The sequence below is a fragment of the Diabrotica undecimpunctata genome, unplaced genomic scaffold (assembly GCF_040954645.1).
Source record: "Diabrotica undecimpunctata isolate CICGRU unplaced genomic scaffold, icDiaUnde3 ctg00002720.1, whole genome shotgun sequence".
NCBI classification, from domain to species: Eukaryota; Metazoa; Arthropoda; class Insecta; order Coleoptera; family Chrysomelidae; genus Diabrotica; species Diabrotica undecimpunctata.
In genome coordinates this window covers 5,679-18,861 of record NW_027313925.1, presented here as the reverse complement: position 1 = coordinate 18,861, position 13,183 = coordinate 5,679, and the positions used below count along the sequence as shown (strand labels likewise).

The following is a 13,183-nucleotide window of genomic DNA, read 5'->3' as shown; positions in this document are numbered from 1 at the left end:
ACGCGCTATCTCAGAGTGCCGAATGTTGGACGATGACAAAGAATGAACGAGATAAAGTAGACGTTGTGGAAATGGATTATCTTAGAAGGTCATGTCGAGTATCGAGAATGAAAAGAATCAGGAATGAGGAAATACGAAACCGTACAGGAATTAGAGATACTCTTTCAGATAGAATACAAGGAAGGCAATTACAATGGTATGGTCACGTGATGAGAATGGAGGAGGAGCGGTGGCCAAAGAAAGCCTTAATGTATGTTCCGCCAGAAAGAAGGAAAAGGGGAAGACCACCAAATTCCTGGAGAAGAGAAATTACAAAAACAATGCAATCTAGAGGCTTAGAAGAGGGAGATTGGAGAGATAGGAAAATATGGAGGCTGAAATGCGGGAAGCGGCAATCGCCGTAGGACCCCCGTTATATGATGATGATTCATAATAACCAAATATTCATTTTGACAGAAATCTAGAAGCCTATCACCTCTTTCATTTCTCTTGGCTAGTACCTACAAATTCTCCAACACATCCATCGACTTTTCTTTTTTCAACCTGAGTATTAAAGTTCCCATTACTATCACAATATCTTTGTTTTTATTCGTTTTGCTTGGAGTTTATGGAGTAAAATTATGAATTTCATTATCATATGCACTATGCACATAAGGTATATAGAAAACATTTAAAAACATAGATATTTTTAAAGATAGCGTTTTAATATTATTAAGTGGCGTCAACCACTTCATTAGTTTCATGTTATTTTGAATATAATTTAATTACTCTAGAACACAATATACGTCACACCTACATACAAAAATTTTAAAAAAGAATTGTTTTTTAGATAAGATTAAAAATAAAAAAAAAAAACACTTATTTTAAATATTTATTAAGAAATATTTAAAAATTACATTATGTATAAAAGAGTATATAAAACATTACTGATATTTTATTACAAATAAAAATAATACAGAAATACTTTATTTCGGTATTGGTATCCAGAGTTTTATTGATCTTTCTTATGTATTTAGTTAGAGACTTGCACAGTTACCGGTTTTAAAATATCAGCATGATGTTCTCGAGTCTATAATAACAATTACAATAAATTTTCTACAAGATGTTAATAAAAAATACCACTGCTTTAAAATCTTTCGAAGGTTTATCATGAAAATACAAACATCGTAACTGTTTAGACAGGGTTGCAAAACAGTTTGGCAACGAGTCTTATCTTTGAAAGGGATTAACTTAAAATTATGAAATTTTGGTATACTAACCATCAACTACCAATCCACCATAAGCTTGATATATAAATAAACAGACTGCGCTCCAGATATCCTCCATTATTAAGAGCCAACTCCTTACATCAGCAACATTTTAACCTCACCAACGCTTGGAGAAGACAATGGGAGAGCGATTCACCACAGGAAGCACACCAAATGGCCTGTATCGATCAGAAACCGCCAGGTTTTGAACTGACCCGCAATACATGGAAAATGCTAAACAGAATAAGAACAAGCAGCGGTAGAGGTGCTGACAGCTTATATAGATGGGGAAAAGCCCTTACTCCTAAGTGTGACTATGGTGCGCAACGACGGACCGTCCGTCACACTGTTGAAGAATGCCCCCGAAGGCGATTCCCTGGAGTTTTTGATGATTTACTGAATGAATGAAATGTTTTACATTATGTATTAATAATACATTAGATGTTCGTTTGTATTACTCCATGTAAAGTTTTATACTGATTTTTAATTATGTGTTATATCCTGAATGGAGATCCCAAAAGCAAAGAAAATCAACATTTATACAGATACCCAAGTGGCTAGTCTATCCATAAAGAATCTATTCACCATATCAAAACTGGTTAGGAACTGCGAAGATCTTCTCAACAACCTGGCAAAGGACAATAAAGTGTCTTTAATATGGATACAGGGTCACGAAGGGGTGCATGTGAATGAACGATCAGATTTGTTGGCAAAAAAGGACTCGAAAGAAACCCTTGTAGGCCCAGAACCATTGGGCGTTATAAAAAAAGATGCAGCAAGACACGACGTGTAAAAGTGACTAAAAAGGAATCATCAAAAGAATTGAGAAGAGTCACTCAAGGACAAATCCAAATTAAGAAGACTAAGAAAACAATCAAAAATATTGATAAAAACTCTCGGAAAATTTGATAAACCTCAACAAACAACAAACAAAAAAAAACAAGATGATATAAGGCAGAAATTCACTGGCCAACTGTGGATTGAACCACAAAAGATCCTTAAACTACTAATGAGGAAACTGTTGGCTTTCGTTGAGGCCATAGGAGTTTAATGAAAACAAACAGGGTTTGGTACAAAGGTCTTACGACCAAATGTCTTGTGAAAAAAAAAAGCCGAACAAGAACTTTCTAGCTATAAAACCTCCAAGAGTAGTATCACAAGATATCCACTTATGATATATGATTATATGTATAATGTTTAATATTTGGACATGGTAAAGGAAGAAGACTATGAGATCAGCAATAACAGTCTAGACTATACTTTTAGTTTCAAATTACCAATAAAACTAATAGTAATCACTGCCTGAATTAGTCTTATTGTTATAAATAGTTGTAAAAATGTTCGGGATTTAAAAATATTTCAATTTTATGAAGTAATTAAACCAGCACATGTTTTTGTTCTATTATCACCTCAAGGATTCTGTTCGTGTGAAATATAAACACTCCGACCTGATCTTAGTCAGTGTGGTCATTAGTCAGCTGATTGATTAAGTAGTATAAAACAATTTTAAAACAATGATATTTTTACATTAATTCAAAGATTGCTGCTAATAATTTTTTTATCACAAAATGGAAGTAACTGTTTACATAAAAATATTAATTGACTGGCTCTCAATAATACTATAATAGATTTAAACTGTTTAAAGAAAAACAATTTTGAATAGTAAAATTGAAATAAAAATTACCATTTTTCGAATTGTTTACAACGAATTACGAAAACAAAGAAAAAACAGCAAATGGATAAATGAGTCTACTAACTTAAAATAGTATTAAAAATAACTTCTATCACTATAAAGTAATTTTTACAGTCAGATTTAACCATACAACAAACATTTCTCGCAATTTAATAATATTCAATATGGATTGTAATGAATGTTTGAAGAATAGAACATAAAATAAAACTATTGAAAATCAGCATTAAAATGAATGTCAAAACTCCCCACAAACTTTAAATTCTTTAATAGAAACAATTTAAAAAAGAGCTGACTTCTTATACACACGCTTAGATGTAAACTCAATCAAAAACCGGTCAAAAAATTCACTTAAAAAAAACAGAACCTTTTATGACCAATAGGAACCAAAATAGCATTTTATTCTTAAAATCACAGCGTTTTATTAGCGGAGTATACGAGGAGGGAGCATTAATTAACCTTATAGAAGAACTTAAAAAATATAAAATACATATCATAGCAATAGTAGAAACACATTTGACTGGAAACAACATTGAAAAGATTAGTCGATACACGTTTTATACAAGTGGAGACAATAATAAGAATTTTGCAATGGGTTTTCTGGTACATGAAGCAGTGAAGCAGCTAAAACGATTCTTAGCCAAATCTGACAGAATTAGAGTCAAAGGAAAAGAGAACATGATATCGCTGATAAATATACATGCTCCAACAGAAGAAAAAGGAGAAGAAGAATTATAGTCATTGTCTGACGAAATGTCCAGACAAGATATTTAAATTATTATAGGCGACTCCATGCAAAGGTCGGAAGAGAAGATATATATATATATATATATATATATATATATATATATATATATATATATATATATATATATATATATAAAAACATAACAGGGAGTTAAAGTAAACATATCAATACAAATGATAACGGTCAAAGATTGATTACATTCGCAATTGAAGACAGGACGAAAATAATGAGTACCTATGCATTTCAGGAGAAAAAATATATATAAAGGAACGTGGAAAATTCCGGGATCAAATGAAACTAATCAAATAGACCACATCTTAATACAAGAGAAATTCGCCAATTTATTAACAAATGTGAAAACGTGCAGAGGGGCTGACGTAGACTCAGATCATTTTTTGGTTAGAAATAATACGAGAGAAGCATTTATTACAAGGCATAAACGGGAAAAGAAAGTGCAAAGTAAATTTAATTTTGAAAAACTGCGAAAATTTAAGATAGTGCTGGATTATCAAAAGGATATACAAGAAACCTATGTCAAACAAGATAGTACTACTGTAAGTAATATACAATAAAAGTTCTTGAAAATGACAAACACTATAAATGAAGCAACGTCGAAGAACATAAAAAGAACAAAAAGATTTAGAAAAAACCACTGGTTCGATGATTTTAATAAATCGAAGTACATGAAAATCTCGAGCAAAAAAGAAATAAACACCAGGGGATCCTTTAAATTGGAGGTAAAGTATGAATCAGTTGTAGAATTCGAGAAGGTGGATGAATATATGTACTAAGTTACTCTTATTCATCAGACATGTAAGGAAGAATCTGAAATCAACCTGAGATTGACCCAGAGCAACAGGTATGCTGGAGTCATGAGCAAAATCATTAAAGCCAAACATATATCTCGCAATAGAAAAATAAGAGTATACAAAACTATAATTAGACCCACAATGCTATACGCTGCCGAGAGATGGACTATGAACAAAACCATACAGAACAGATTGGAAGCATGGGAAAGAAATATACTTCGCAGAATGTTTGGTGGAAAAGTAGTAGAGGAGAATGGAGAAGACGAACAACTAATGCAGAAGTGTACCATTTGTATGCTAACCCTACAATAACAAAAGTGGTGAAAAAACGTACACCAGGATGGCTCGGATATCTAGAAAGAATGCAAGGTAATAGACTAGTCAAGAATATTGCTTGGAGAGTACCTGAGGGCAAAAAAAGAGAGAAAGACCAAGGAAGAAATGGAGAAATGTAGTGATGGGAGATGTCAGAGAGATGGGAATCAGAGATTGGAAGCTGATAGCTAAGAACATAAAACGATGGAAATTATACATCCAGCAATGGGACTAAGAACGCTGTACATACCCTTCATATACCTTTTATAACTTTTAAATATCTGTATAAGATTTTTACGTGAAATTAATGATTTTTTTCCAGACTGGAGTAAAAGTAGTTTTATAGGACGCGAAGTGTACTTATAGTGTAAAAATTCTCTTTTTTTTCATAAATGTTTAGCGTATAAATCGTCCGTGTAAAGGCTCCCCCAAACCAACGCGGAAAATTCGCATTACCTGCGGAATTCCGTACCGCATACGATTCGCATTGAATTGTTTCCACTGTGGTAAGTATACAAGTTCAGACAAGTACGATTTTCGTCGTTCGGGCATGCGTTTTGTCTGCGTATTTATTCGTCCGGAACCTTAGTTCGCACTCGACAGCGTTTTTATCAGTTTCGCAGTGGTTTCGCATGTGAAAAAATTGAGCCATCCACATCTGTGAAAGATATGATCAGTTATTTTGAGAGCAAAAAGAGAGTAGTGCATGATGCTACCGATCAACTGTTTTTGGCTCATGCTTCTACGGTAAAATCTTTCTCTCCTAGAAGGCAAATTGAAACAAAAATGAAGATTGCGCAAGTTATCATGGAGCAGGAGTTGCTTCAATTGGAGGAAAGTTCTTTGAATAGCCATCAATCTAGAGCTGAAAGTACAGACACCTATCAAAACCCCTCTTCCGTCGGAAGTATTTCGGTTGTATCCCTACCTTCACCAAATGACACTGCATTACCTAAACAATCGAATACTTCTGGGTTCTATGAAGTGAATTGTGAAAATAATTATGTTACACTACATAACTTGGCGCAGAGTTGCAACCAAGCAGCTTTTCATAATCCATCAGTTTCCAACTATGTCAATTCCTTTGACCCTTACAATACATAAAGTATATTTTAGAGTTATTTTGATCCTTATTCTCTTTTACTGTAGTAAATTAATGATATAAATAATGCCTGCAGTTTTTTTTTTTTCATTTTCTTACCTTAATGTTATGGCCAACCGTTCTTCGGGAGAAATAGCTTCTCGGTAATTCGTGTCTGATTTTCTAATATCATTTTCTACAAGGTGCAACAGTTCATCGAAACAATCTATTGTCATTCTAAAATAAATGTAGCATCTTTTATCGTCTTTTCGTAATTGAGGCATCAGCGTGTGATATTCCCCACATTTCAGTCTTTCTAGATTAATATCATGAACCCATTTTCTTCTTTTCCTAAGATTAAATTCATAATATAGTCCATATTGTTGTTTTAGGATAACTATAGATAATAATTTTACCTTGAATTGTCGTCCTTCATTGCTAACATTACAAGAGCTTCTTCTTCATCTGATGATGTATACATTTTTGTGAAGAATTGAGATCACTGAGTAGTATTCTTTGTTTTTCGTTGTCACCAACTCTTCTCAATACTAGACACATACGAGTATGACGCGAATATATTCGCTTCAATATGAAGTTCTTTACGAATTCCGTCAGGAATTCGACTGTGAACTTTCCGTCACGAATCCGCTGCGAATAATTCGCGTTGGTTTGGGGGAGCCTTAAATTTATCATTCTTCTGAAGAAGCTAATATGTCAATCTGACTAATGTATTCTTTGAAAATTAAAAACAGTATCTTGTTTATGTTACATATTAAACACGAATTTACATCAAGTAACCGCCAATTTCATAACTAGTTGTTTACAAACCTCGCCATTTCGACGAACTGTTATTCTATTATATTATTATTTAGATGAGCACAGTCAAATTTCTTACAATAAATAACACAATACATGGAAGGATTTCAGTCAGATACTAAAAACTAAAAATTAAGAGAGACTACAATTATTTTACAGCCTATAATTGCTATAGCATTATTTACTTATTAAAAATAAATAACACGGCATTCCGTAAATCGAACAAAATATGGTCACTAAGTAAATAAAATGTTTTCATACAATACTTGCCATTTTTAGTTATCACGCTGAAGCTAGTGAAATTAATACTGTTTGTGCGTACTTCCTTAGTAGACAGGAAAGCCATTGTTTTTAAATTAAGTGGTACTGCGATGAAATTACATTACAGGTTTAGTTAATACATTTGCTTTCAGCGTATATCATTTACACTAAAAATTACTCTGAGATAGCGCGTGTATATAATAATGTTTTTTTATAATGCATTGTTACGAATTTTGCCCGAGAAATATGATGAATGTTTTTATCGGAATTAAATCGAAGTGATTCAAAATAAAATAAAAGATAATAAATAGATAAGCTTGAAAATTTTAAGAATCGCTTTTAGGCGAGCGGTTTACCCCTCAAAAGACGCTTAGAAACAGAATATACCGACTAAAATTCTTTTTGCATTCTAATGCACCAAACGTTTTTTATTCGATTCTATATATTTTTCCAGATGAAATGTATTTTTTTTTTATTTTTACAAGTGGGCCGGCAATTGTTATTAACAATACTAATACAAAAAAGCAATTTCACCGAATTGCTCGGAATCAATTTTTTTAGGTGTATCTCATCAAAATACAACACTTTTTCTCTCTTGATAATTTTTCGAAAAATGCTTCCTTTTCGAGTTATTGGCATTTTTTTGTTGAATGCCTTAATTAGTGATTTTTGGGATTTTTTTCTAAAAAACTACTAAATGAATTGCAATTCTACAAATAGCTTTATAATCTTTAAACCGTCGAGTACAAGTAATAATATTTTGACAAGGATAATTTTTTCTCTCTTGCTAAAAACGTGGACCCAAATATTTCGAATATGCATTTCGAGCAGTCTACCGCTAAGTGTGTACAGCGGTTGCGGCGATACAGGCGTGCGACACGTAGAAATCTTTGTTTAAATTTAAAAATTAATTCAATACAAATATTACGTACAATTTAAAAAAAAAAGATATTTCTAATTATTTTTATATAGCCATATTATAATTAAAACAATTAAAATTAATTTTTTACAATGCTATAATAATGTAATTTTTCGTTTAATATACGTGGTGACTATAATATTGAATGTTTTATTACAGTGAAATACATTAAGCAATATATAATTAATTTTCATTGAAAAATATAATAAAATTAAATTTAATATTAATTATACATCGTTTTCATTGTCAATAATTTGAAAATTTCGTCAACAGCAACAGGATTTCCATCTAATAAGCTGATTTCATTGTCTTCAATAAAATCGTTTTTAATATTTTTACAATTCTCTGGTGTACATGCACATACTGCGCCAGCATTCTAAATTATAGGAAATACAATTACAATTTTTCGTAGAACATTTTCCGGTACATGAGCAGAAATACTTTTGTAATATATCTAAACTAGTTTCGCCTTCAAAATAATTAAAATCGAAACAATTATTTTCCATTGTCCAACCATGGGTTAATGGATCAAGAGATGAAATACTATTGTTTTTTGCTTAAATCCATTCATTTATTTGCCACTTTGCTCTTAAGTAATGTTGTAATAATGCTGGTTTCGAAGGTGGTAATTTTTCATTATTATGCATTTTTTTATAGCGCCTATAGCACCTCAACCGCTGTTACACGCTTAGCGGGATACTCTCGAAAGGCATATTCGAAATATTTGGGTCCACGTTTTTAGCGAGATAGAAACCATTTATCCTTGTCAAAATATCTAACTTGTACTCGACGGTTTAAAGATTATAAAGCTATCTGTAAAATTGTAATTCATTTAGTAGTTTTTAGAAAAAAAATCCCAAAAATCACTAGTTACGGCATTTTTTCAACAAAAAAATGCAAATAACTCGAAAAGGAAGCATTTTTCGAAAAATTATCAGGAGAGAAAAAGTGTTTATTTTGATGAGATACACCTAAAAAAATTAATTCCGAAACAATTTGGTAAAATTGCTTTTTTGTATAAGTTATTTGTTAATAACAATTGCCGGCCCACTTGTAAAAATTTAAAAAAAATTCATTTCATCTTGGAAAAATATATAGAATCGAATAAAAAAGGTTTGGTGCATTAGAAATGCAAAAAGAATTTTAGTCGGTTGATGCTCTGCTTATAGGGGTAAACCGCTCGCCATAATATATTGGAAGATCATTACTTCAGATCATAAATCATCCACAGAGACAGTGCAACTTCAGGCTTGTTTGGAGAGTTTTTTCAATTCCTTCCAGGAATGCTTTATTTGCCGAATATTCATCATCATCATTACGGCTTTACAAACCTGCGTGGGTCTTATCCTCCTCAAGAATTTCTCTCCATCGCCTGTTACATTCGATGTTATCGAATTAACATCGATGTTATCACGGAGCCTTGTTCTGGGTCTTCCTCTTCTTCTCTGACCAATGGGTCTATCAAGGAGCGTTTTTCTAGTTGGGTCATTTTGTTCCATCCGCATTACATGCCCTATCCGTTCTGCATATGGTGCCATACGGTGACCCGTACGCCATACCTACTGCGGAAAATATTTTATAAGCTGCATTTAGAAGCGTAATTCGTCTGTGGTTAGAGCATTTAAAGATATCTACTTTTTTGTGCTTAGTGCAAAGTATTCCAATATTTCAATCATTGGTGAGGGATTTCTGTGTCCATATTTCTTTTATAAGCTGCTGTAATGCTATTATGGTATCGTGGCTACCTCCTTTTATAGGAGGTGGTTTCGTTTTTTTCTTTTGTGTACCTGCTTTTCTTCTCTATTCTTTGTTTGGTAATTCTCTACAGTTGTTCTAGTTCGTCGGGTAAGTATCTTTCTGTAGGCTTCATTTTTTTCTTTTGTTTTATTCTTGCATTCATCTTCAAACAAATGATTCTTACGGGCACAAATTTCTGTTCTGCACATAAACCTCGTGCCGCTAAAATTATTATTCTCGCTTTACTCCTCACCAATTAATACGTACAACGAAATTATGAAAGCTCTTGACGAAGCTGCAATTGAAGCTATTGGAGAAGTGGATAGCATAAAAAATAGAAATAAATGGTGGAATAAAGAAATAGAAGATCTTGTGGGGAAGAAGAAGAATATGTATAACAAATGGCTAGCAACAAAGGACCCTTACTATCGACAACAGTACAACAGCTTAAACAAAGAAGTAAAAAAAGAGGTAAATAAAGCCAAAAATGAAATGTGGAATAAAGCCTACGATAACGTAGAAAATTTTATGGGTACAGCAAGAAGTAAAGAAGCCTGGAAAACAATTAGAGGTAGTAGAACAGATAGAAACGAATGCAGTATGTTAACTCTAATAGCCCCAGAATTATGGGTCGAATATTATGAACAAATGCTGACAGAAGATCGAACAGAATTCCATTGGCTACCAAAAATGTGATATTTCCTACCGCGAAGAAACTGAAATAACAGCAGAAGAAATTAAAAAACACGCCAACGCTATGAAAAATGGAAAGGCTCCAGGACCGGGGGGAGTACCCATTGAACTGATTAAATATGGCCCTGACTAACTATTTCAGCTATTGGCTTATACTTTTAATTTAGTCCTGAGAGGAGAAGAGCTACCCCCAGAATGGAAAACTGCATATATCAGCAATCTATACAAAAATAAAGGCGACAGAAAAGATTGTAAGAACTACCGAGGGCTTAGTGTAACTAACTCAATCTGTAGAGTCTACGGAAAGATAATTAAAAGCCGAATTGAACATGGCTGGGAAGACGCTGAAGATCAGAGTGGCTTTCGTACTGGTCGTTCTTGTATAGACAATGTGTTCTGCCTAAAACAAACGATAGAAAAGCGTTTGGAACATAATATGGAGACACAAATGGTATTTATTGATCTTCAAAAGTGGGGCTTATCAATTAATCCATCAAAAACAGAGTACGTATTAGTATGAGGTGAAGGAAAGCACTAAGAACTAGGAAGCAAACAAATTCAAAATACTGATAGCTATAAATATCTCGGTGTAAACATTACAAACAATGGTCGGAATACAAAAGAAATAGCTACTGGAATTGGTCAAGCAAATTCAGCAATACGTCAACTGAATAGTATACTTTGAAATAACCACATCACCCGAAACACAAAAATTAGGATATACAAAAGTATCATAGAAAGCATTGCTACATATGGTTCAGAGCTTTGGGTAATAAATAAAAATGACGCATCCAAAATAAAAGCAATGGAAATGAATTATTGGAGAAGATGTTGCCAACTCACTAGGAGAGATAGAGTAAGGAATACTGAAATCGGAGAGCGTATGGGCATAGACATTGACGTCCTGGAAACTATATAATGCAAAAGGCTGAAATGGTATGGCCATGTAGAAAGGATGAATGATCAACGATGGCCAAAGAGAATGTTACAGTGGATCCCCAACAACCGCAAGAAAAAGGGAAGACCAAGAAGATCGTGGAGACAAGAAGTAAAAGATGCAATGGAAGATAGGGGTCTACAAGTAGATGACTGGAACGATCGCAAGCGTTGGAAGCTAGGTTGCGAGAAACAGCGGCAGCTGTAATAAACTCGTTATATATATAAATACCTGTTCCAGCTATAAAACGAATAAATTAGACACTTTTACGGTTGCTTTCCAACCAAGACAAGAAGGCTTAATATTGTTCTCTGCTTCGTATTTAGGATTCTTAATTTCGTGTCGGTATATAACAATTCAAAAACTACTTTTATTCTGATCATAGTTTTCATAATCATTCTTCTGACAATTTGAAGAATGAAGACAATTTTAGGATGGTTGAGCTGGAAGTGTGTTTTCTTTCTTCGAGAGATATACCTTACGATTAGACGAAAGTATATGAAAGTGATTGAAGTATATACAGTTATTGGCTGTTTTACGGAGCTGTATGCGTATCATCTAAAGGCCAAATGCTATTAAAATATTAATTTAATTATGCCATAGATAAAAATAATTGCAAACGTATATTTAGAAAACTTGCATTTATAAATAATTCCGAAATTGGGTTTAATAACCATATTTTGTTCTATTGTACAAATGTATTTCTGGACTTACTTACCAAAGATTATAGCTAAAATATTTTAAATTAACTAATAATCGGAGATTTTGGTTATGTTTTATCAATTCCAAAAAGAATAACCGTTCTGAGATGTTTTTAAACTATATACAAAAACGAAATTTACATCCTCAAAAACGAAAATTACGGGATACAACACAGTAGCTTCCTCCAAGGTCTTGTTTTTCGTTTCTGTCTATCCAAAGCTATCACAATGGCAGTATCAAAGGCTTCTTTCAACTGGGTACAAGCTAGAGCTGATGTTTCAATATAAGGCGCATTCAATCTTTCGGCTAAACCTCTGGCTTCGGATTGCATGACAGGCCTTTGACCGTACAGTCTAAGCCTATTTAGAACTTCTACATTAGCCTTGAGATCTGCTTGAGTTCCAACAAGGACTACGGCGGCTTCCTGTCGGGTGAGTTCTTCGGCCCATCGAGAACATGCGGAGAAGAACGATTCAGGCTTAACAATTGAGAAACATAACATAAAAACGTCGGTGCCTGGGTAGCATAAGTGCCGAAGTGGATCGAGTTCATCCTAAAATAAAAAAATGGTAATTAATTTTACATATTACAGTAAAAGAATCAGTTTTTTTAGACACAATAGTTTAAAATAGTGCCCTAAGACTTAATGAAAAAACACGAATCAAATAAAAAAATATGATAAATATTTCGTGCTAAAGAGCTTAGCCGGATAAGAATGTAAAAATTGCCTCAGGAGATCGACTTCACAAAAAATGAAGATTTAGATTTAGAAGATTTAGAATCTTCGGTTTTCCGGATATTTCAGCATGTTTTCGCCAGTTTGTTATATTTTTAGCTAAGTTATTATACAACTAACATTTTTTTCAAACACTGAAACCAAGACCTTAAGTTGAACCATAGATTTGGCCCTGTGAACTACTTAAGCTAAGTAATATAAATAGAAAATTAATAATTTAATAAAAAGGTTTTTTTTTGCCTTTTTAATGGGTATTTAACTTAATATTTACATATCATGAAACATTTTCTGTGCGTAGCTATGTTTTTTTTTAAAAGGTAATTTATTTTTTATTTATTTAATACACGGGATAACCCCATTAACAGTTTAAATTACAATATACAATATCACAGTTAGGATTCAAAACTTGAAATTACTTATAATATAAAATCAATGTTTAAAGTTTAAAAAATGAGACTAAAAATCTTACATACAAAAAAAAAACAAACAAAA

At 32.8% G+C, this 13,183-nt stretch overlaps 1 pseudogene; it reads right to left on the bottom strand.

The window, feature by feature from the left end:
* Positions 1 to 12,112: 12,112 nt before the first annotated feature.
* Positions 12,113 to 12,508, bottom strand: LOC140432066 (rho-related GTP-binding protein RhoV pseudogene; annotated as a pseudogene).
* Positions 12,509 to 13,183: the final 675 nt, after the last annotated feature.